This window comes from Martes martes (assembly GCF_963455335.1).
Source record: "Martes martes genome assembly, chromosome: 14".
Lineage (NCBI taxonomy): Eukaryota > Metazoa > Chordata > Mammalia > Carnivora > Mustelidae > Martes > Martes martes.
The window spans coordinates 9,952,650-9,978,758 of record NC_137902.1 but is presented as its reverse complement, the minus strand read 5'-3'; positions in this window follow the sequence as shown (position 1 = coordinate 9,978,758).

Below are 26,109 nucleotides of genomic sequence, written 5' to 3'. Positions count from 1 at the left end.
AAAGCACACCAAATAACAATTACAATGAAATATCACTACGTTAATTGCAAAAGGAAATGAGCTTTAAACAAAGTTAGTGCTGGAGGCCATGAGTCTTCCTGCTGGGTTCTTAGCATTTCAAAGGACAAAATAGAAAATTGGAAAAGATCAGTATCGAGGCAACAGTCTTTGCAACAGTAATAAGTCAAGATGTCTTTCAAGGCCCATTAACCACTAATCACATCTTGGATCACAACTAGCAGAAGAGCTCCAGGACTGTTTGAAGGAGCTGCCATTGGGCTCATCCTAAGAATCAGATGGGGGCAGTCCTGGGTTTGCTTCATGTTGGGGAAACCTCCATTGTTTTGGCTGCTGGTTGGGGAGGTTTGGAGCATCTGTAGAGGGTTGAAACATGGGCTCCACACTGTGGACTGGATAGCTTCTTCCAACCTGCAATTACACGGTTCGTAATAGTACAGACTCCACAGAGAGCAACAACAAAGGGAAACAGGATAGATGTCATTCCTGAAAAGAGCTTGCTGGCCACACCAGTACGGATTACATAGTTGAGTTACACCTTCTGTGGGGTTGTGTTTCACAGACTTGAGCCACAGCCTCAAGCCTTATGGGTAAAGACTTTTTCAGCTTTGGGGATTTAAAAACAAAACAAAACAAAAAACAGCAACAACAACAAAACCTATACAGAGAAAAGTCATGCCTCTAGGGAAGTGTCCTCCAGACTCAAGACAACCATTCGGTCTGTCCTAATGGCTGAAGCTATTCAACAAACACATCCACACACTTGCTTCCTGGTGTGGTCTAGCCTGGCTCCTCGGTGTGGTCATGAATTGGCACATCTGCCTCCCGTGGGAGCCTGTTAGAAATGCAGAATCTCGGGGTGCCTGGTTGACTCAGTCAGTTAAGTGTCTGCCTGCAGCTCAGGTCCATGATCCCAGGGTCCTGGGATCGAGCCAAGCAACGGGCTCCCAGCTGGGGGGAGAGCCCGCTTCTCCCCACTCCCTCTGCTGCTCCCCCTGCTTGTGCTCACTCACGTGCACTCTCTGTCAAATAAATAAATAAAATCTTTTTTAAAAATACAGAATCTCAGAGCTCCCCTCTCCCCTGATCCAGATCTACTAAGTCACAATCTGCATGTTGACAAGATTCCTGAGAAATTTGTAGACACATCGAATTTGCAAAACGTGACACAGACTAGCTAACCTCACCGCTGCTTGCATAGGACAATCACCCGAGAAGTCCTGGTGGTCATTGTTTGGTACTGATGCCCAGGCTCTAATCCCAGAGGCTCTTGCTGGACTTGGGAAGGTATAGGCATCAGTTAAAATGCACGTACATATGCACATATGTGCACGTGTGTACACACACGCACACACATCCTCTGCCTGGAAGATAAGTCTGGACAAATATATGCCAAATGAACCACACAAATGCCTAACTGAACAATGCATTCAATCACTGAAACTGTACCTCTGTCTGGCTTCCCTAATTTGATGAGGGAGGAAGCAGAAAATGATCATGAGATTGAGAAGGGCTTTAAAGAACACTAGCTTTCAAGAGCTGAGATAAAAAAAAAAAAAATGTTTTAAGTAAGAGAAGCTCAACATAAATTCTCAGATTTATAACCCCAGACTTAGAGACTGAAAGTTTTTTTTTTTAATCTTTAAATCCTCCCTGTCTCAAGACAACTAATTACCACCACCACCCCCCACCCCTTGCCTCAGTTTCTTGCCCACAAAGAGGAGAACTTATTCATCTACGCCTCGTAACAAATCCTACCAAAAGCCTCATGTGCCTTCCGGTTCAGGCAATTGTGGCCCGTTGGGGCTTGATGTCAGGCCTTGGACCCTCTTGACAAATGAACATCTGTGGATCATATGCAACTGCTTACTGGGCATGTGAATAAGAACTTGTTATAGAAATTAGCTATAATTGGGAGTGTGTTCACCTGGCTGGCTAGGCTGTCACCTGGATCCCATGGAACTTGGCAAACCACTTCCGATCAATGGCCTAATCCACTCTGATGATGCTCTGAGTATCTAAACTGGCATTAAAGAAGGCTAGTCTCAGCACAGGAAAAAGCTTTCTACCTTTGATCCTAGCCTAGAAGCAATTTTTTAAAAAAAGGACAGATTTGGATAAATACAAGTTAAAAAAAGGTGTTTATGGTCTTATGTGTTATGCAAAGTCATCTGATGAACTGAGAAAAAAATCCAATACACAACATTGACCAGGGCCCATACCCTTCTGTATAAAGACTTCTCAAAATCTGTGGGGCAAAAGAATAAAACCCAATAGGAAAATAAGGGAAAAGACATGAGCAGACAACTCACAAAAAAGATAGAACAATGATCTGAAAATGAAAAAATGTTCAAACTCACTCATAATTAGAGAAACTCAAATTAAAACGTTCCTGAGATACCATTTCTCACCTGTCAGACTGGCAAAAATTTCAAAATATGGCAACAGAGCCCATAGAGGAGGCTGTGGGAAAATCAGCACCCTCCTACACTTGTGGTGGGACGTAAATTGGTAGGACTCTCCTGGAAGGAAATTTGGCAACAACTAACAAAACTGCATATGTACTTCCCTTTCCACCCAGCAGTCCCACTGCTAGCAATGCACCTCGAAGATATGCTTCCAACAGTATAAAAATGCATTTTAACAAAGAATACATGTGTATAAGGGTATTCATTGTGGTATCATCTGTAATCGCAAAATATCGGAAGCAACCTAAATGCTTACACACAGGAGAGCAGTTGAGTAGACTTGGTACATCCCCTCCCTGGAGTATTATGCAGCTATTTAAAAAAAAAAAAAAATGAAGGCAGGGACACCTGGGTGGCTCAGTTGGTTAAGCATCCAACTCTTGATTTTGGTCATGATCTCAGGGTCATGAGATTGGGCCCCATATCAGGTTCAGCACTAAGGGCTGAGTTTGCTTAAGATTCTCTCCGTCTTCCTCCACCCCCTCCCGCTTGTGTGCATTCACTCTCTCTAAAAAAACAAACAAAAACAAACAAACAAACAAAAATAATGAATACAGCCTCTAGAGGGCTGATTCTTAGGATGTAGACAAACACTGTACAAGTGTACTTACAGTACGGTACCCATTGTATGAAAAGAAAGAGGGGTGTATTTTTTTTCTAGGGCTGCTCTAACAAAATATCTCAAACTGAGTAGCTTTCAAGCCACAGAAATGGATTTTTTCACCGTTCTGGAAGCCAGAAGTTCAAGATCAAGGTGTGGGCAGAGTTGGTTCCTTCTCAGGACCATGATGGATAATCTGTTCCATACCCTTCCCCTAGTATCTGTAGGAACCTTTGGTTTTCACTGGCTTCCAGAAGTGTTACCCTGGTCTCTGCCTTCATCTCCAAGAAAGAGGACTTCAACCACCTCTATTCTGACCTCCGTCTGTACGTTCTAATTGATTTAGTCCTCCTTTCCGGCTTATCTCTGAACTCAGGCAAAAGAACCTGAAGGTGAAGCCTCCCAGGATGGGAACTGAAACTAGACTCTCAAGCAGAAACTGCCCTACTTGCCCTTGCTTAGGGTCATGACTGACCCCAAACCAAGGACCAACATCACCTCTACTGCCCACCTGCATGTTCACAGACTTTGCCCCGCCTTTGCCTTCTATAATCCTAGGACGGACCACTGTCAGTGTTTTGGAGACAGTCTTTGAGACATGAGTCTACTGTCTTCCCAGTATTGGCCGCACTAAAATAAATTCCTTTCTTTTCTCCCATCATTCATCTCTCTGCCTTTGGATTGTTGGGGGTCACAGGCCAAACCTGGTCTTCCTGGGCCCCGCAGAGCCAGGTGCTCTTGCCTGCTTGAGCCCAGTAACAAGCACGTGCTCCATACCCCTTTGTACGAGGATGCCAGTCATACTGGTTGACAGGCTAGTCCAATAACCTCATCTTAAATAATTATATGTACAGTGACCCTATTTCCAAATAAGGTGATATTCTGAGGTATGTGGGGTCAGGAAAGGGGCTGGGGATGTCAACATATGAAATAGGGAGGAAGGACAGAATTCAACCCATAAAAGAAACTATGAGAAAATATATGCTCAAATATCCACTCATTTTTGGAAAAAAAGGGGGTGGGGCGCACGGGGGTGTTAAACCAGAAACCAAAGAGACTGGTTAGCTGGGATGGGTGGGAAAGAGGTAGGAAACGTAGGAGAAGTTGAGGGATGTGGTACCAGTACCGGGAAAAGGAAGGATGATGATACCTCTGGGTATTTTTAAAAGATTTATTTATTTTGAGAGAAAGAGAGAGAACAGGGAGAGGGGCAGAGGGAAAGAATGTCATGTAGACTCCCTGCTGAGCACAGAGCCTGATGTGGGGCTCGATCCCATAACCCCAAGATCATGACCTGAGCCAAAGTCAGAGTCAGATGCTCAACCAACTGAGCCACCAAAGTGTCCCTGAATTTTTTTTTTTTTGCATAACAATATGAAAGCCACAGTAATGCTTCAAATGCCCTCCCCATCCTGAAAAAAATTAGTTAATTAAAACCAACTAAGATGTGCTAGGAAGCCAAATTGAATACAAACAGTAACAAATGAGCCTCACTGTATTACAAATAAAACCACATGGAGTGGATGGAGAGATAGGACCCAGCTCAGTCACTTTGGAAAACAAGTATCTTGACTGGATAGTGTAAGGCTAAGGACAAAAAGAACATGTATGAATGCTATCATCTAGTTAGTAACTTTGTTCCTCAGAGGGGTAAATGAGTGAATAAATGTGTAACACACAAGAGGAAGTTTCTTATTATTGGAGAAAAGGTAACAAGGACAGAGGGAAGATTAGAATAAACCCCATAGTGTTGGACTGGAGGCAGAGGCATTAGTAAGACCTGAAAGACTGTGACATAATAATATAGATTTAGTTTTCCTCCCTGGTTCCCAGAACAAGATTTCCTGATACGAGGAGGGGACCCTTGGTGGGCCCCTAGGTAGTTTCAGGATAGGGTTTGTTGCCAAAGGAACCAACCCTGGGATTAGAGGGTCAGAACTTTCAGCACCAGCCCCAGCCTATGGGAAGACAGAGGGGCTGGAGATTGAGTTAGTCACCAACAGCCAATGATTTAATCAATCTCGCAATACAACCAAACCTCTATAAAATCCTGAATGATAGGGTTTGGAGAGTGTCTATGTTGGTAAACACACGGAGGTCATGCAAGCTCCAAACCCGCCCCCACCTCCCATACTTGCCCTGTGCATCTCCTCTGTTTGGCTGTTCCTGGGTTGTAGCCTTTACAATAAACTGGGAATCGTAAGTGCTTCCCTGGCTCCTGTGAATCATTCTAAAAAACTATGGTACCTGAGGAGGGGGGGCTCGTGGAAACTTCTAAATCATAGCAAGAAGTCCAAAGAAGTCTGCAAGAAGTCCAAAGACCCGGAATTGGGACTGGCATCTGAAGTGGGGGGCAGTTTAATGGGACTGAGCCCTTAACCTGTGGGGTTTGCAAAAAATCCTGGTAGTTGGTATCAGAATTTAATTCAATTGTAGGACACCCACTTGGTGTCTGGAGAGTTGGAGTACTCATGAATGTGGGGGGAAAGCAATAACCCATAGATTTGATCTCAGAATTATAAAAAAGAGATCACAGAACCCATGGCATTACATCGATGAGGCAGGTAGACAGGATAGTATAGAAGCATGAATACGCGTGGGTTAGGAGAATGCCTCGCTCTGTCCACCGAGACTGCCTCCATGCAGACACTCCAGCAGCAACCAGCACACTTCACACTCAGATACTGGTTTCTGAATGTTGTTCTCTAGTTAAAAAGACAAGAGCTCCTTGGAGAAAGGATTGATTTCAGCAAGAATTTTCTGCACAAATGAAGCTTTTATTGCTAAAATCCAGTTTCCTTGTAGTCACTCAGAGTAGGAAAGGGCACAAATTCCTAAATCTATATGAACAGTCATCACCAGACCCCAGGAAGCTCTGCTCATCCCCAATAGAACCACCAGCCCTACTCTCTCAGTTCCCATCACACTCCACTCTCCATCACTCCCCAACATGGCCGGACCTACCTCTCTCCCCAGACCTTTGTCAACAATGCCTTTTCTTCCACCTGTTCTCCCTTGTTCTTCAACCTGCAGCTCGCAAAGACCTTTCCCAACAGCCACCAGGCAGAATTAGCTTTACCTCTTCCTGGTCTCACACGAGAACTGGTCTCACACGGAACTTGCCCGTACTGATTCCGTAACTCTATTACACCTTGTCCGATTCTAAATGTCTGCTTCCATTGCCAGCTCCTCAGATAGACGAAGCTCTGTAGACACTAGAATCTTGTCAAAACCAAACCTGACTTGTAGCAAGAAATTCTGACTTTCCCCAGCCCTCTGTGCACAAGGGTCTTGGCCTTGGGTCAAGCTTACCATTAGGCTGATCTGGGATATGGAGTTCATGGCTTAGGTATGCTTGGGTTTCCCACAGTCCTGGCCCTGACACCTCCAAGACTCCTCCATTCTGATCATGGAGACTTCGTTTCGCTCCTCAGCCTGGGCTGCTCCAGGTTTCCTAGTCTTTATTCTAAAAACATGGAGACCCTGGTTTGTCATACCCCATCCACGACCTGGAAACTAGAAGCCTCACCCCAAGACTCTGATGGGACCTGCAGCTCTGTTTTCTTGTGGATGAGGATTCATGATGCCCAGGGGCCCTCCGCCTCTCTGAGTCAGCTTCTTGCTACACAGTGTCCCTCCCATCTGCACCCCCACCCCAAACTCTCCCTGCCACCGTTCTTCTGGGATAAACATTGTCGAGAAATAAGGCATAGTTACCCAAGTCCACATGGTTCCCTGTTTCATACAGAATAGCAAAGAGCGATAAGATGAACAAGGGCAGGAGCAAGATGGAGGAGGAGCTGGAGACCTTATTTTCATCTGTTCCCAGGAGGGCAGTTAGATAGTTATCAAACCATTCTGAACACCTACAAACTCAACAGGAGATCAAAAGAGGAAGAGCAGCAATTCTAGGAACAGAAAAGCGACCACTTTCTGGAAGGTAGGACGTGCAGAGAAGTGAATCCAAAGCGACATACGGGAAGAGAGACTGTCGGGGGTGGGGAGGGGCCAGCTCCTGGCAAGCGGTGGAGCAACAGACCACAAAATCGGAACTTTTAGAAGTCTGCTCCACTGAGGGACATCACTGCAGAGGCTAAGCAGGGGTGGGGGGGGTGGAGCACTCTCAGAGACAGTGTGATCTCGGGACCTGTGGGGTCATATAAAGACCCAGGATTCCTGAGTGTGGAGAGCTCCCAGGTCTTGGAGTGGGGAAGCTGACTGCAGAGACAGAGCCGAGCAGTGGGCTCTCAGCTCAGGGTTACCTTAAACCGTGATCCAAGATGCAATCAGACCACTGTTCTTGGAGCAGGGACCACAGAAGTGGCAAATCCGGGGAGAATCACCTTCCTCCTCTGGGAGGAGCAACATGGGTGCTCACAGCAGGAATCTGCTGGGTTTGAAGACTCCAAACAGGGCCATGCGCCAGAGAGAGAAACTCTCCGTCTCAGGCCAGGTGAGCACAGAGTGTGGCCAGAGACCAGAGAGATGGGAGGGATTGACTACTTTTCTCTAGGGAAGACCCTGAGCTCTTGAGTCCTCCAGGCTGGAGACTGGGAGGCCGCCATTTTCATTCCTGTCCTCCAAGTGGTATGGAAAGCGTTCAGGGAACAAAAGCTCCCAAAAGCAAACCCAAGCAGATTGCTTAGCCCAGCCCCTGGCAAGGGTGGTGCAATTCTGCCTTGGGCAAAGACATTTGAGAATCAGGGCAACAGACCCCTCCTCCAAAAGATCAGCAAGAACATCCAGTCAAGACCAAGTTTACCAATCAATGAGAACTGTGGAACTCCAGAGCTCGGGGAAAGCAACACATAGAATCCGTGGCTTTTTTCCCATGATTCTTTGGTCTTTCAAGGTTAAATTTTAATTTTTTTTTCTTTTTCTATTTTTTAAATTTTTTCCTCTTTCTTATTTTAACCTTTTAAACTATTTTATCAATACCTTTTTAAAAAATCTTTTAAAATTTTCATTGTTATTGTCATATTTTATCCCTCCATTGTATTTAACCTTATTTTTTGTATACATATAGGTTTCTCTTTCCTTAAAATTTTGTGATACCGTTTCTTCTAACAGGTCAAAATATACCCTAAATCTAGCACATGGCTTTGTTCTAGTTTCCAGCCTGATCACATTCATTCGTATTTTTTTTCCTTTTTTCAACCAACAAGATCAATTCCTTTTTTTAGAAACTTTTTAAATTTCCATCTTTACAGTCATATCCCATCCCATCATCATATTTACCCTTATTTTTGTGCATATATTTAAGTTTCTCTTTCTTTAAAATTTGGGAGGCAGTTTCTTCTAACAGACCAAAATACACCCAAAATCAAGTGTGTGGCTCTGTTCTACTCACCTATTCACTATGTGTGTGTGTATGTGTGTGTGTGTGGGTGTGTGTGTGTGTGTGTATTGTCTCTTTCTTCTCCCCCCTGTTTTGGGTCTCCTCCAATTTGGTTAATGTATATTTTCTGGAGTCATTGCTATCCTTTTAGTATTTTGTTCTTTCATTCATATATTCTTATCTGGATAAAATGACAAGGCAGAAAAACTGACCTCAAATAAAAGATGATGGCTAGGGACTTACTCAATATAGACATCAAAACTAGAGTTCGGAATGATGATTACCAAGGTGCTAGCTGGGCTAGAAAAAAAGCATGAGAGATACTAGAGAATCCTTTTCTGGAGAAATAAAATCCCTTTCCGGATAAATAAAAGAACTAAAATCTAGCCAAGTTGAAATTTTTAAAAAAGCTATCAATGAGGTGCAATAAAAAATGGAGGCTCCTACTGCTAGGATAAATGAGGCAGAAGAGAGAATTAGTGATATAGAAGACCAAATGATGGAGAATAAAGAAGCTGAGAAAAAGAGAGATAAACAACTACTGGACCACAAGGGGAGAATTCGAGAAATAAGTGATACCATAAGACAAAACAATAGTAGAATAATTGGGATCCAAGAAGAAAAAGAAAGAGAGAGGGGGCAGAAAATATATTGGAGCAAATGATAGCAGAGAATTTCCCTAATTTGGTGAAGGGAACAAGCATCAAAATGCAAGAGGCACAGAGAACCTGCCTCAAAATAAATAAAAATAGATCAACACTCCGTCATCAAATTGTAAAACTTACAAGTCTCAATGACAAAGAGAAAATCCTGAAAGCAGCTCAGGACAAGAGGTCTGTAACGTACAATGGTAGAAATATTAAATTGGCAGCAGACCTATCCACAGAGACCTGGCAGGCCAGAAAGAACTGGTGTGATATGTTCAGAGCACTAAACAAGAAAAATATGCAGCCAAGAAGACTATATCCAGCTAGGCTGTCGTTGAAAATGGAGAAATAAAAAGCTTCCAGGACAAACAAAAAGCAAAAGAATTTGCAAACCAAACCAGCCCTATAGGAATATTGAAAGAGGTCCTCTAAGCAAAGAGAGAGCCTCAAAGTAACAGACCAGAAAGGAACAGAGACAATATACAGTAACAGTCACCTTACAGGCAATACAATGGCACTAAATTCATATCTCTCACTAGTTACCCTAAATGAAAATGGACTAAATACCTCAATCAAAAGACACAGGGTATCAGAATAGATTACAAAAAACAAGATCCATCAATATGCTGTCTGCAAGAAACTCATTTTAGACCCAAAGACAGCTCCAGATTTAAAGTGAGGAGGTGGAAAACAATTTACCATGCTACTGGACATCAAAAGAAAGCTGGGGTGGCAGTTCTTATATCAGATAAATTAGAAATTAAGCCAAAGATTATGATAAGAGATGAGGAAGCACACTATGTCATACTTAAAGGGTCTGTCCAACAAGAAGATTTATTTTAAATACCTATGCCCGTAATATGGGAGTAGTCAATTACATAAACCAATTAATAACAAAATCAAAGAAACACATCAACAATAATACAATAATAGAAGGGGACTTTAACACCCCCCTCACATATCATCTAAGCATAATATCAACAAGGAAATAAAGGCTTTAAATGACACACTGGACCAGACAGACATCACACATATATAGTCACACATCACACATATAGTCAGAACATTCCATCCCAAAGCAACAGAATACACATTCTTCTCTAGTGCACATGGAACATTCTCCAGAATAGATCACATCCTGGGTCACAAGTCAGGTCTCAACTGGTACCAAAAGGTTGGGCTCATACCCTGCATATTTTCAGACCACAATGCTTTGAAACTAGAACTCAACCACAAGAGGAAAGTTGGAAAGAACTCAAGCACATGGAGGCTAAAGAGCATCCTACTAAAAAATGAATGGGTCAACCAGGAAATTAAAGAAGAATTTTAAAAATTCATGGAAACAAATGAAAATGAAAACACAACTGTTCAAAATCTTTGGAACACAGCAAAGGCAGTCCTGAGAGGAAAGTATATAGCGATATAAGCTTTTCTCAAGAAACAAGAAAGGTCTCAAGTACATAACCTAATCCTACACCTAAAGGAGCTGGAGAAAGAACAGCAAAGAAAGCCTAGATCCAGCAGGAGAAGAGAAATAATAAAGATCAGAGCAGGAATCAATGAAATAGAAACCAAAAGAACAATAGAACAAATCAATGAAAGTAGGAGCTGATTCTTTGAAAGAATTAATAAGATTGATAAACCCCTGGCCAGACTTATCAAAAAGAAAAGAGAAAGGACCCAAATTAATAAAATTGTGAATGAAAGAGGAGACATCACAACCAATACCAAAGAAACACAAAAAATTAAAAGAACATATTATGAGGAACTATACACCAGCAAATTTGACAATCTGGAAGAAATGGATACATTCCTAGAGGCATATAAACTACAAAAACTGAACCGGGAAGAAACAGAAAACCTGAACAGACCCATAACCAGTAAGGAGATTGAAGCAGTAATCAAAAATCTCCCAACAAAAAAGAGCCCAAGTCCAGATAGCTTCTCAGGGGAATTCTACCAAACATTTAAAGAAGAATTAATACCTAGTCTCCTAAAACTGTTCCAAAAAATAGAAATGGAAGGAAAACTTCCAAAGTCATTTTATGAGGCCAGCATTACCTTGATCCCAAAACCAGACAAAGACCCCATCAAAAAGGAGAATTACAGACCAATATCCTTGATGAACACAGATGCAAATATTCTCACCAAAATACTAGCCAATAGGATCCAACAATACATTAAAAGAGTTATTCACCGTGACCAAGTGGGATTTATTCCTGGGCTTCAAGGTTGGTTCAACACCCTCAAATCAATCAATGTGATACAATACATTAATAAAAGAAAGAACAAGAACCATATGATACTCTCAATAGATGCTGAAAAAGCATTTGACAAAGTACAGCATCCTTTCTTGATTAAAACTCTTCAAAGTGTGGGGATAGAGGGAGAGGGTACATACCTCAATGTCATCAAAGCCATCTATGAAAAACCCACAGTGAATATCATTCTCAATGGGGAAAAACTGAGAGCTTTTCCCCTAAGGTCAGGAATACAGCAGGGCTGTCCACTATCACCACTGCCATTCAACATAGTACTAGAAGTCCTAGCCTCAGCAATCAGACAAGAAGAAGAAATAAAAGGCATCTGAATCAGCAAAGAAGAAGTCAAACTCTCACTCTTTGCAGAGGATATTATACTTTATGAGGAAAACCCAAAAGACTCCACTCCAAAACTGCTGTAACTCATACAGGAATTCAGTAAAGTGTCAAGATATAAAATCAATGCACATAAATCAGTTGCATTCCTATACACCAACAACAGACAGAAGAAAGAGAAATTAAGGAGTCAATCCCATTTACAATTGCACCCAAAACTATAAAATACCTAGGAATAAACCTAACCAAAGAGGCAAAGAATCTGTACTCAGAAAACTATAAAGTGCTCATTAAAGAAATTGAGGAAAACACAAAGAAATGGAAAAATGTTCCATGCTCATGGACTGGAAGAACAAATATTGTGAAAATGTCTATGCTACATAAAGCAATCTACACATTTAATGCAATCCCTATCAAAATACCATCATTTTTTTCCAAGAAATGGAACAAATAATCCTAAAATTTATATGGAACCAGAAAAGACCCCAAATAGCCAGAGGAATGTTGGAAAAGAAAACCAAAGTTGGCGGTATTACAATGCCAGACTTCAAGCTCTATTACAAAGCTGTAATCATCAAGACAGTATGGTACTGGCACAAAAACAGACACATACATCAGTGGAACAGAACAGAGAGCCCAGGAATGGACCCTGCGTTCTATGGTCAACTAATCTTCGACAAAGCAGGAAAGAATGTCCAATGGAAAAAAGACAGTCTCTTCAACAAATGCTGTAGGGAAAATTGGATAGCCACATGCAGAAGAATGAAAATGGACCATTTCCTTACACTACACACAAAAATAGACTCAAAATGGATGAAAGACCTCAATGTGAGACAGGAATCCATCAAAATCCTTAAGGAGAATACAGGCAACAACCTCTTCAACCTCTGCCACAGTAACTTCTTCCTAGAAACATCACCAAAGGCAAGGGAAGAAAGGGCAAAAATGAAATATTGGGACTTCATCAACATCAAAAGCTTTTGCACAGCAAAGAAAACAGTCAACAAAACCAAAAGACAACTGAGATAATGGGAGATGATATTTTCAAATGACATATCAGATAAAGGGCTAGTGTCCAAAATCTATAAAGAACTTATCAAACTCAACACTCTAAGAACAATTTATCCAATCAAGGAATGGGCAGAAGATAAGAACAGACATTTCTGCAAAGATGATATCCAAATGGCCAATAGACACATGAAAAAGTGCTCCAGATCACTCAGCATCAGGGAAATACAAATCAAAACCACAGTGAGATACCACCTCACACTTGTCAGAATGGCTAAAATTAACAAGTCAGAAAACAACAGATATTGGCAAGGATGCAGAGAAAGGGGAACCCTCCTACACTGTTGGTAGGAATGCAAGCTCGTGCAACCACTCTGGAATACAGTACAGATGTTCCTCAAAAAGTTTAAAATAGAGCTACCCCATGACCCAGTAATTGCACTACTGGGTAATGGACTCCAAAGATACAAATGTAGTGATCCAAAGGGGCACCTGCACCCCAATATTTATAGCAGCTATGTCTACAATAGCCAAACTATGGAAAGAACCTAGATGTCCATCAACAGATGAATGGATAAAGCAGATGTGGTATATGGATAAAGAAGATGTGGTGTGTGTGTGTGTGTGTGTGTATATATATATATATATATATATATATATAGTATTCCATTGTATGTATATGTATGTGTGTGTGTATATATATACAGTGTATATATACAGTATACAGTATATATATACTGTATCTATATATATATACACACACACATACATATATATATGCTGTATATATATATATATACACACACACATACATATACATACAATGGAATACTATATACACACACACATATATATATACTATGTATATATACACTGTATATATATTTATATACACACACACACATACATATACCTACAATGGAATACTATGCAGCCATCAAAAGAAATGAAATCTTGTCATTTACAACAATGTGGATGGAACTAGAGGGCATTATGCTAAAGTGAAATAAGTCAATCAGAAAGACAATTATCATATGATCTCACTGATATGAGGAATTTGAGAGGCAGGGTGGGGGTTCATGGGGGCAAGGGAGGGAAAAAATGAAACAATATGAGATCAGGGAAGGAGACAAAACATAAGAGACTCAATCTCAGGAAACAAACTGAGGGTTGCTGGGAGGGGAGGGATAGGGTGGCTGGGTTATGGACACTGGGGAGGGTATGTGCTATGGTGAGTGCTGTGAATTGTTTAAGACTGAGGACTCATAGACCTGTACCCCTGAAGCAAATAATACATTATATGTTAATGAAAAAAAAAAGAGTAAGATGCATCAGGTGATCCCTTAATAAGGTAAAATGAATTTTAATTCTCACATTTTGATTATTCTTGTATAAAGTGAAAACAGACTATGAATAAAATGTGATCACTTCCTGTAAAAAAATGAAAAAAGAATAAGAAAGAGCTCCAGAATCCACAGATCTTCCAAACGAATATAGGGTACAAATGCTACAAGATATTCACATCATCAGGCACGCTCTAATTTAATTTGTCATCACTATGACTGCTTTGCTCCCACTCACAATAAGGAAGTCCTGAACTCACACAAGCAAATTATTGTTGTATAAAAATCTACTACTACTGTCAATATCTACAGCTTTTCTCTCCTTCTCTATGCACCCTGCTAGGTGAGCCACTGTGAAAAATATTGGCACCTTTGAAGACTTGTGAGTTTTTGAAGAATGAAAGGGACTGAAGAGGGGAAGAGGGTTGCTGACCTTAAGACCAGACCCCCAGCCAAGACTGGTCCACCAGGCTGGGAAGCTCATCCCCTCCCCACTCCCCTTTCTCACTCCTCCCCCCACCAAATTATCCCTTCTTCCGAGATGTCTGTACTTTTTCACAGTTCTTTTTTTGTTTCTTACTATTGAAAGTTACCAATTAAAGGTTAATTTAGATTAATAAGTATCCTCTTTTAAAAAGATAATATGACTGGGGAGGAATTAGTCTCTTATAGGGCTCTCAGTCACATCTGCATGAATTTGTATGAATTTATTAAATCAGATCACATTCGTCCTAACCCCTAGCTAATTGAGATCATTTGCACAGTGAGGAGTTAAAATATGTGATGGGAGAAGGGGTGACGTAATAATTTTAGTTCAGAGGCCACCTGAGGGACCGGGGAAGGATGGGCATAATGCTACAGTTAGGAAATTAGGAGATTATGAAATGATTGAGTAGAAGAACACAGAAACCCACAAGAGGGTTATCAAGGACATAAAGGCTCAGACTTGGTGAGGCAAAAAGGTCCCACAGCGAACTTTGGGAGAGTGCCTCTGCCCACAATCCATAGTAAAAGCCTGCTCAAAAAATAAAACCAGGACACAGTCCCGCACAAGAGATAGAATCCAAGGAATTGAAAGTATGAAAACCCCAGAACACACGGAAGCCTTGTCCCAAGGTCACAAAAAGCACACGATTTGGGACAAGAAACGTGAGAAATGATCCAGTCCAATCATCCTCAACTTTGAATAACAGCCCCATTTTCAATGTCGGAACACTTCACAAACCCCTTTCATAGTAGTGTCTTGTTTCTGGATTGGGGGAGAAGAAAAAAGCGTGACAAAAAGTTGCCATTCATTCAGAAACTGAATGGATTTGCACGTCTGATTCTAAAAGCATCCGTGAGTTTCTGATAACCAGTGCTGGATGTCTGCCTGAGCTTCGGTGTGAATGCAGAGATGCGTTCCACTCCAAGACCTCCTCGCACACCTCCAGGACGCCAGAGCTGCCACGCATGGGAACCACAGGGCTTCATGGTATGAATCAACAAAATTCTCTCCATGAGCGTAGGAGAGTAGGTGTCATCCCTGAAGTAACACAGCTGTCATTACACTTACGGTGCCTGCAGGTATCTTTCTTTGGAGAGAAGCGTAAAGAAAACAGACACCATGGTTTACCTTCTGTGAGAGAGGTGGTCAAGGGCAGTTTGGGTTTTGGCTGGAACACCAGAGTAGAGAGGTCCCTGATGCAATTTCTAAGCAGTTTTTGAGTTCTGGCAAAGAAAATGAGCTATTGCTTCCCTGAGACTCTAACATATGCTCCATTTTTCCCTCAGGGGTATTTCCATTTTTATTAACTATGCATTTTGCTACACGATCGCCAGGACTGTTCCTTCTTTTGCAAAGGCTAAATGATTCCTTTGAGAACATCTATTCCCTGGGATGTGTGAGGTAGCAGGCCCCGTTCACAAGGGGCCCTGATCTCTGAACCTTATTAAATAAAACATTTTGGAGAGCTTGCTGGAGATAAAGATGAGACCAACCAGACACTGGGGTGGCTCAGCCCGAGATCTGTGCACGGAGTCAAAACACCTCAGTCTCACTTGAAAGGTCTGTAAAGAGGCATTCGACTCTTGAAGCTGGCCCGTGGGTTCACGGTCATGCTCTATTTCTTACGCATGTTTTAACTGTTCCTCTGTTTGTGTTTGACATTTGTTCTTTTAATTTTTCTTTAAAAGGACGGAAAGAACAACACTAACATAATAACCGAGAAAGGAAACGATATCTCTAAACGGCAAAGCAATTACGCAAGGACAGAGCTAGGAAAGCCCAGTAAATCGTCACAAGGAATAAAAATGATTCTGAAAGCAGTGGCCTGCTTGGTCAAATGTCGGAGCACACGCTTCGCGGGTCGGTGATAACTGGGAGTGACCCTTCAGCAAGATTAGAAAATTGGCCGGAGGTGACTAAAGACTAGGGCTTTTCCCCCCTTATTCTGAGTGTCCATTTCCTCTTCTGTGATATGCTGATAAGAATACCTTGACCAATGGTTGGCTATAAAAATGAAATTACACAAAACGTGTAAAGAGCTCGCACGGCACAGGCTGCACGGGAAATGTACAATAAACAGTAACTACTACTATCTTGCTCTGGTAGATTTCTCAGTTGGGAGGGGGCGGTGCAGAAGAACTCACCTCCTTAGCTTGCCCCTCAGGCGTCCCTCCCTCCCCCTCAAGCAGAATCCACCTTCTGAACAGATAACCCTACCAGGGGTTCAGGGCTCGGGCTTTACCTGGCCAAGAAAAACAGTCAGGAGGAGTGGGCACGTTGCCTGCAGATGGTAAGGTGCTCACAGAGAAGCCTAGCACTTAACAAAGACGGCCTTATGTCTCACTGGGAGGGCAGCTTTGACATTTACTGCTTTTGTCCCACGGGCTGAGTGGGGTGATTCTAGAAGCCTCTATGATTACAACAGGATCACAGCCATTAAATTAAGTGGCTCCTGGGCCACAAACCTGGATGGCAGATTACCTGCTCTGGGGTAGGAGAAAGACAAGAGAGAAAGAGAGAGAGAGAGACAAAGAGAGACCCCTTCTCTCTACGGCAAGCAAGGCTTGCTAGAATATTCATCCAAGCTGTATGCCGCATCCCTGCCTTTAACCCACAAAACACCAGCGAATGCCGGGCTCCTGTGCTCCTGGTTTCCCGCAGTTCCAAGTCTGTTGCCTCTGAAGCCCAGAGCACCCCACCTTCCTTTACCACACCTGTCACAACCTCAGAGGCTCCCTGGCACCCAGTCTGGACCGGATCCCTCCGCTGTGCTAAGAGCCGTCGCCGCCAGGCCTCTGGGGAGGGTGAACAGAGAGAAAAGGACTCGGGTTCCATGAAAACTCATTGTACCTACCCCCAGCATAATGTCCAGAGAAGAAAACCCGAAAGCCAGGCAGGCTGTCAAGCAGGCCTCTGTTCCTCGGCAAAGCTACCTGCGCTTGGCCTTGAAACTGACGCCCGACAACAGCAGGGAGCCAGGGAACCAACCAGAGGAATGCCCTCCCTGAGTCAATGAGGCAGGACGAACCCAAGCGAGGTGGGGGTGAGGAAGGGAGAATGGCGGACTCACCTGGGGAAAGCGACTTCACTTTAGGACCGTGGTCCCCAGAGTGTGATCTCTGCCCAGCGGTGGTGGCAGAGGCAGCGGGAAATTTGCTAGAGATACGACTTCTTGCTGCAGGCCTGGTACGTCCGTTCCATCCTGTCCGAGTCTGAGGACGGGGCCCAGCCTCTGGGTGTGCCCCACCGGCTAGCTCCGGTCTGAGCACGGGCCGTGGTTCCCAGCCTTGGCTACACATTGGCCTCACCTGGGGAGCTTGGAAACCCAACAGCTGATGCCTGGCTCTCACACTGGAGCTTCTGATCCCATGGGTCTGGGGTACGCCCCGGGCATCAGAATTTCAAGGCTGGTGACATGTCAGGAGCCTGGCGGGGCTTCTAAATATACCATGGCCGGGCCCTCCTCCTGGCTGTAAGGAATTAGAATCTCGAGAGAGGACAAAGCATTTCTGTGTCTAGCAAGAGCCTTCTACCCACATGTTTCCAATGCGCTCCCTGGTTTAGGGAACCATTACCTGTGGGATTTGCCCAGAAGATTGGTTCTTCCAAGCCTTGCCAAACAGACCTAAAGTACTAACGTAACCCCAGGCCCCAGTCAACCAATGTTGACTGTCATTTGTCGGTCAACTAATGACACCTTGAGTGCTCACTGCGGTCCATGTGCTGATCTCTTAAAGATACAAAAATAAGCAATAGGGAACTACACGCTGGCCACATTGCATAATCAGAGAGCACGGGGTGAGGGGGAAATAGCACATATCTATACCCAGTGGGAGAAATTCAATAAGGTGAGTCAGCCGGGAATCTCTTTGGAAATACCCAAGAAGCTCTGCCCACGAGAAAAGTAAGTATGCGTCCCTTCCCACGCCACCCCTGGCCCACTTATTCCTGGGGAGGTTAAACAAACAATTTGTTTTGTCTTTTGAAAAGAGGTGTAGAAATTCATCAACCGGGAGAAAAAAATGAAATCACAGTCGGCCAGCTGAGATGCTTCCAACAACGATAAAGGCCAAAACCAGAGAGCAGACAAGGATTTTGATGAGCACAGTGATTGAAATGAACCTGTGAGGAGCCTGCCAACCCCAGAGTGGAGGCAGCAGGGGGAGGCCCGGGGAGCAGGCAGCAGGGGGAGGCTGGGGAGCCGGCAGCGAGAGCCAAGGCAGGATTGGCTCCTCGAACCGCGTGTGCCGCCAACAGCTCTGGAGCCATTGTTCTGGATGGAGACCTGCGCTCACCCCAGCCTAATAAATAGGAGTATTGTAATTGCTTATTTACATGTCACTCCCCTCCTCTAGACCATGGGCTCCTGCAGGGCTGGGACTGCTGTCCCCTAGCCCCTGGCTCCCCGGCATCTGGCACAGACCCCCTGGCAGGAACCACCTGGCCAGTGACTACAAGACATTCACGGAGGCCTTATGTAAATAGCCTATTCTTTAGAAGGGATTGAGAAAGTTACATAAAACACTGGCGAAGTTAGCATGTGCCCAGACGGCAAGGATGGGACAGGGAAGTTCCAGTCTCTGAAGGCCCAGTGCTGCGCTATTCGCCGTGGCCTGGGTTGAAGAGTTTCCTCCAAAAGTTCACGGTCACCTCGGCATGGGACCTTATTTGGAAATAGGGTCTTTGCCGATGTGAATGGGGCAGGATCGAGATGAGATCCCATCGGATGAGGGTGAGCACTGACCCAGTGAGGGCGTGGGACACCCAGAGACACAAAGGGAAGGCCATACGATGAGGGGTCAGAGAGTGGAGCAACGCGGCCTCAAGCCAAGGGATCTGCAAAGCCACCAGAAGCTGGAAGGCTCTGGCAAGAGTCTCCCTGGAGCCTTCAGGAAGCCTCGCTCGGCCGACACCTTGATTTCAGACTTCTAGCCTCATGATCTGTGAGAGAACGACCTTGGGTGGTTGGAAGCCACCCAGTGGGCTGCCATTTGCAACAGCAGCCCTAGAAAACCAATCCAAGCTATCATGCCTGTGGGGTTCCATGCTCCCAACAACATAGGAGAGTAGATATTGCTACCCCTGGTTTACAGGAAAGGAGAGGAATCCTCAGAGTAGCCGAGAGTGTCTCTCAAGTTGACATCATCGGGGACAGGAATCCAAGAGTCATTGCTTGCCTGCCCCAGTAAAAGACTGCTCCAAACAAGGGAAAAAGCATCAGGGCACAACAGCAAGGCATTGATGCATGGGACACAGCCTGGAGATGGGGACGCCCTAGACGCCCTCCTCAACTACGTAGCCCTGACAATTATAAGCCAGCCCGCACAGGCAGACGTGCTTCTCGGGGCGCCGCCGCCCAAGATATGTCTGCAGGACTCCAGTGTTTATAAGGAAAGCCTCACCTTTTCAACTACAAAGACCCAGAGAGACAGGACACGTAATCAAAAAGAGCACATGAAAGGGGGAGACACATATGCTAACCATAACGTGCTATTTCTACTTAGAGAAGAAGAAAAATAGTCTACATTTTTCTAGAGTAAATGTCTCGTGATTCTGTTTCAAGATGAGAGTAAAAAGCTACTTGCCTCTGACACAGGCATGTTAAGATCTTAAGAAGGCAAAAACATAATAAGGGAGACATAAAAAAAAAAAAAACAAAAAACCTTTTCTTCATTCTCGTTCTTGTTGGCACTTTCTTTGAAGAGTATTTAAAGTGGCTGGAGTGCTGGAAAGATGGTCTTCCCATATTTAGAATTACTCTTTTTCTTCTACACAATAGAAAATGCATAAAACTGTAAGTGACGTCTCTACTTGCCCCCGAGGTTGTCTTTAAAGATTTTAAAGCTCCTGAAATATAATAGATTCAAAAAGACAATATAATCCTGGTTGTCAAAGAAACTGCTTCTCTGTCTCCCCATCTGTGCATGAAATTGGAGAATCCCTCATTTGGTGCTCAAGAAAATGGGGTGGTGGAGCGTAGCCCTGGTACTTTAAATCCCACTTCAATGACATAGGAAACCAAGGGAGACTTTTATTTTTAAATATCTATTTAAATGGCAGCTCTTAAAATCTTAGACATTCCTTTCTCCTCGTGCCATGTTTTATATTCTCTCTCCCACCTTTTTCATGGAACCTTCCTTGGATGGAGGAGTGTTAACAGTGGTGGACCGTGATGGACTAGGAGGAAGAACAGAGGTTTGGGAAAAGGGTCACCAGATGGAGCAAATAAAAATAGAGGATGCCCACTAATATCTGAATTTCATATAACAACTAACCCTGGTCGGAGACCTCAGTGGGTACTCCCCAAGCCCACAGGAACACTCCACAGGCCTCTACCATCAGCATGAGCTTAGCTTTTAGCTTATAAAGAAACTCCTTCTAGGGGCACCTGGGTGGCTCGGTTGGTTAATCATCTGACTCTTGGTCTCAGCTCAGGTCATGATCTCAGGGTCCTGGAATCGAGCCCCGTGTTGGGCTTCCCACTCAGTGGGGAGTCCTCGAGGATTCTCCCTCTCCTTCTCCCTCTGCCCCTCCCACAGCTTGCGTGCTCTCTCTCTTTCTCTCTCTCGCAAATAAATAAATAGATCTTTAAAGAAAGAGAGAGAAGCTCATTCTACTTTACACATTTGCCCCATCTTCCCCTTGCTATTTGCCTGAACACTACAAGCCACCACATACAAAACTCTACAGGACACCCTATAAAACGTGCACATCCCACTGCAAAACAAAAATGCCGGGGCCGCTTGTTCAAAAATGATCAAGAATTTCAAGATGATGAAAGCAGAGAATGAAACCAAGTGCTAGCCTTTTCTAGGCATGGGGCCCTGGGCAGCAGCACAGAGCACAGACCCACAAAACGAGCCTGAGTTCGCGCTTTCCCGATGGGCTGCGTGAAGCACCATGCTCCTAACATCTAGGACATTCAGCCTTCTGCCTCTACCCCAAGGCGCAGCCATCTCCGGGGCCAACATCGCATGGGTCGTTATTGAGACTCTGTAGGCATTCACGTGGCTTGAGTTCTGAAATAGTGCCTGATGGTGACTAGAGAAACCAAAAACTATGGTTGACAGTTTCAGGTCTCTTGGACCAATGAGAACACAGTCCGGTACAAACGCAGTGGTATAAGACCAAGTGGTATAAGACCCTCACCAGGCACTCCTACTCAAAGAACACCCTCCCCCGCTCCTGACTCGAGCCAGAGGCAGCCGACAAGCAAAACCAAACTCCATATTTAGGGACCAGGAGAGGAAAGCAATCTTTAAAATCTTCATGGTTTAAGATAAAGGATAAAATAGAATAGGTATTGCCCTCAGAGAGTCAGAGTAAACCTCTGCCCACAGCCCCAGCTCTGCTCTGATCGTCCTGAACTTGGCCTGAGAGGGAGCCCACAATCCACACTCTGAAGCCTTACACTTTTCTTGCACACGTGTGCAGATGAGTATCACCCCCCAGACACACCAAGCATCCTACTCTCTATCTACGTTCTGCTAACCAGAACTCACTGTCGCGGAAAGAGATGACTCCGTTTCCCACCAACGGCAGCCCCTACCCAAGTAATTGGCTCTAAGGGGCTGGAGAACTTTCTGATCCTAGGATGAAATGCTAGCTACCAGCTGCCCAAAGGGTGTTGGCCAAACACATGGCACTAATGCTCCCATTACAAAGATCCAAAATATGCCATTCACAGCCTTGCGTAAGAGGGAGAGGGGCCGGCCTCCAGGGCAGCTGACAGGATAATCGTCCCTTTGGGCTCACTGTCTCACTCAGTCTTCAGACCATCCCCTTTAGGGCAGGTGAGGAAGAAGGACTCACGCAGGTGACCAGCTAGCCAAGGTCACTCAGACATCAGCAAATCACAGAGCTCGAGTCTAAACTCTGATCATCTGGCTTTAATGCCTTTTCTCCTTGCAGGACCTAGAGTGGGGCTGATAAGGACCAAAGAAAGAGGCCAGTGGGTTCTCCCCCCTGCCCCCAGCCCCCCGCAGAAGACACCCACCCCTAGAGCACTTGGTACCAGGCGAGACTCCCTCCAGGGCTGGTCCAGCAGGAAGGGTCTGTGTGTGCCTCCCTTGATTTGGTTTTACATATCACCAAGAATGGAGCCTAAAATCACTATCAGCTACAACAACAAAAGCCAAGCTCATAGATATGGACCACAGACGGGTGGGTCCCTAAGAAAGGGGGCAGGGAGCAGGCAAAACGGGTGAAAGGCATCTAAAGGTACAAACTTCAGTTATAGAATAAGTCTGTCATGGGCTGCGACGTGTAGCACGGCGCGTGACGACCATGCTTAGTGATAGAGGAGTGTGTTTGAAGGTTGCTGAGAGAGTGACCAAGCATGGTGACGGAGGGGAACTAATTGTGGGGATGCTTTCCCAATATATGCAAGTATCCAATCACCCTGCACACCTGAAACGACATCCTGTTGCATGTCAGTTTTACCTCAGTAATAAAAAAGAAAAGAAAATGAGCCTGGAGCACCCCCACACAGACCCCCGCGCCCCGGAGATGGAAGTAGGTGGGAGAGGGCTTCGGAGAGGAGACAAAGCAGGTCCCTGCCAGCCCTGACAGGAGCTGCAGGAAAAGGGAGGGGATTCTAGGGTCAGGGGGTGGGAGGTGAGACTCGCCCCCCCCCCTCCAGCTGCCCCCTGTGCTTCTCAGCTAGGACAACCAGGGCTCTCCGTCCTGGACCTGCTCCTCTCCTCCCCCACCTCGGCCCAGAGACAAGGCCACCATTCTGGCCAAAACCCTATACCCTGCCGAAGATTGTTCATTTTCACATTTGAACTGGCAGAGGTTCGTGAGTTAAGCATTTTAAATTCTCCAAACAGACTTTGTCTCACTTCATCACCCACAAACGCATTCTGATTTTGGGAAGGTAGCAAGCCAGGAGAACTCTTCCCGCCCATCAGACCGCCTCCTCGTCCTCCAGGGCCAGCCCCGGGCGGTGCTCCGAGAGGCTCTGACAAGGTTTTGCCCACCAACCGCTACATCAGCATCCCCCAGAAGCCTGTCTTTCGTGCGGACCTCACACTGTGTGGTAGGCAGCTGACTCCCTTCTCCGCTTACACAAAATGCAAAAGGACCTCTGAGAGACAGTGTGACTCTTGTTTTATAGCTACTACGACCTGCCTAACAACCTAACCCTTAAGCAAGACCCCCATGTTTACTTTGCCCATGCATCCCGCCCGACAAGCTCCCCGGGGACCTCTTTGAATAGGATGCGTCCTTGAGGATCCCTACATGAGAACATCGGAGGCCCCACTGCCCCGTTCAGATCCCTCCTTCCCACCATCACCTCCAGGGAAAACCACGTCCAGTCCTCAGCCCCTCCACGTGCCCAGCAGACACACCCCGTGTCCGTGGCATGTACAGAATTCTGCCCTGCAAGCTGGCCCTGTGACGGTAAGCTACATGAGGGCAGGACTGATACTGGATCCATCTTTGAATTTCCACAGATCCCACCAGGGAGGAGCCGGCTAGGAACACCACCGGTGACGATCTTTGATTTAGTCTAGATGTCATAAAAGTAGGAAGTAGGTGTGTGTGTTTATCACTACTGCATGTCTAGGGCCCAGCATGACTTGTGACATGGGATGTGAAAGGAATATCTGGTGAATGAACAAAAGGAAGGAGAGTGAAAATTCTCCAGAAAAACAGAACCAATAGAGTGTGTGTGTGTGTGTGTGTGTGTACACCAGGAGACAGAGATTTTTCCCTCTGATGGTTAATTTTATATTGACATCTTAACTAAGCTATGGGTGCCAACATATTTGACTAGACATTATCCTAGGTGTGTCTGCGAGGGGGTCTTCTGGGTGAGAGGAACATTTGAATCAGTAGCCTGAGTAAAGCAGATTGCCCTCCCCAATGTGGGTGGCCTGAATAGAATGAAAGGCTGAGTAAGAAAGAATTTTCTCCTTCAACATGGCTGTCTTTGAGCTGGGACATCTGTCTTCCCTTCTGAATCAGACTTGGACTGACTTTGTACCACCAGGCCTCCTGAGTCTAGATTCCTCAGCTTCCGTCATTACGTGAACGCCAACAGGGGCGCTCATACTGAGAGACCCGTATGTCCCGCTGTCATCCCGGAACACCCTCACAGACGTTCTCAGAAATAATATTTAACCAAACATCCAGGCATCCCACGGCCCTATCAAGTTGACAACCCCAAATCGACCATCATGGGGAGAAATTCAGGGCTGCGGGAGGCAGCCTTCCAAAATGGCGCCCACATCCCTGCCCCCTGGAACACTTCGCCAGCGTGACCCCTCTCCTCCAGGGCAGGTGAGACCACTGAGTGGGAGGGACCACGCCCTTGAATAGACCCCATTATACAGCAGACGGGGGTGGGGGTCACGGCTATTATTCCATGATTCTGTAGGACTCCTTCTTAGCACACTGGAGAGAGAGTCGTCCTTGAAGGAGTGAGCTGGCAGGCTGCGGGAGGGCCCTCAAGGGGACCACGTGGCCAGGCTCTGCAGGTGGCCTTTAAGACACCCCTGGCAGCCAGCAAGAAAGCAGAGACTTCATCCCTTCTACCACAAGGAGCTGAGCTCTGCCAACAACCCCATGAGCTGAGAAAGGAACCCGGAGCTCAGGAGGAGGAAACTCTGCCACAGACCCATGACATGTGGGTGCTGCACTGGTGGCTCCCAAGGTCTGCACGAGGTGGATACAGGGAGCTGCTCGTCTCAGCACCCTCTTCAGCAGCAACACCGTAAGATCAAAGCTTAGCATGCTAGCTTGGTACGGTTTTTCTTTTAACCTAATACAAACAAATACTATGATGGCTATTAAAGTGGTGAAAGGCCTTATTTATGTTACCCCTAATGGCATCACTTATCTCCCTCCTGCTGTGAGCCCCACATTCCAGAAGACACCGCAGTATGGATGGGGGACACCACTGCCTTCGGCAACTCTTTCGAGGGTCTCTGTGGCCTTCCCCCAGACACACCCTCGGCCTTGTGACAGCTGTGCAGGAAAGAGCATCCATTGTTTTCAGCTAAGTTGTGATAAATGGAGTCACAAATAGGGTCACTCCTCCATCTGTCTGTCCTCCCAAGCTTCTTTTGTCACTCACCGTAAAATGTTCATCACTGTAGCTCTTTGTAGCTTCATGAACTTAGGCTTCCGATCACTTGAGAGCAAAACCAGAAGCTACATACCCTGTGCTCATTTGTAATTTTCCAAGGCATACATTTTAATTATGGACCCTGTGACACTGGCGGGGGTCTTAGCAGACCTCTCTGCATTCATTCTGCCCGTGGATGGAGTGTTCTCTGTTTATTGCATATAAAAACTTCAAGAAAAATGACACAGCAAAGGAAGCTGATTGGTAATATGTGTGTGATGGAATTCCACAGTGTGTGTGTGTGTGTGTGTGTGTGCATGTGTGTGCGCGTGCGTGTTTAAAAATGAGAATGGTGAAGAAACCAGTGGTGTCTGAGCAGGAAACAGACTTTCTATAGGACCTGCAGAGGCACACATGACATCTCCAGTTGGGGCCATTAACGTTCATTCACCTAGTTTCTTTTGGAAAAGCAGCATTTCCCCATCTTCAGTCTCTGGACTTCCCGGTGAAGTTGCCCCTACTCAAGTA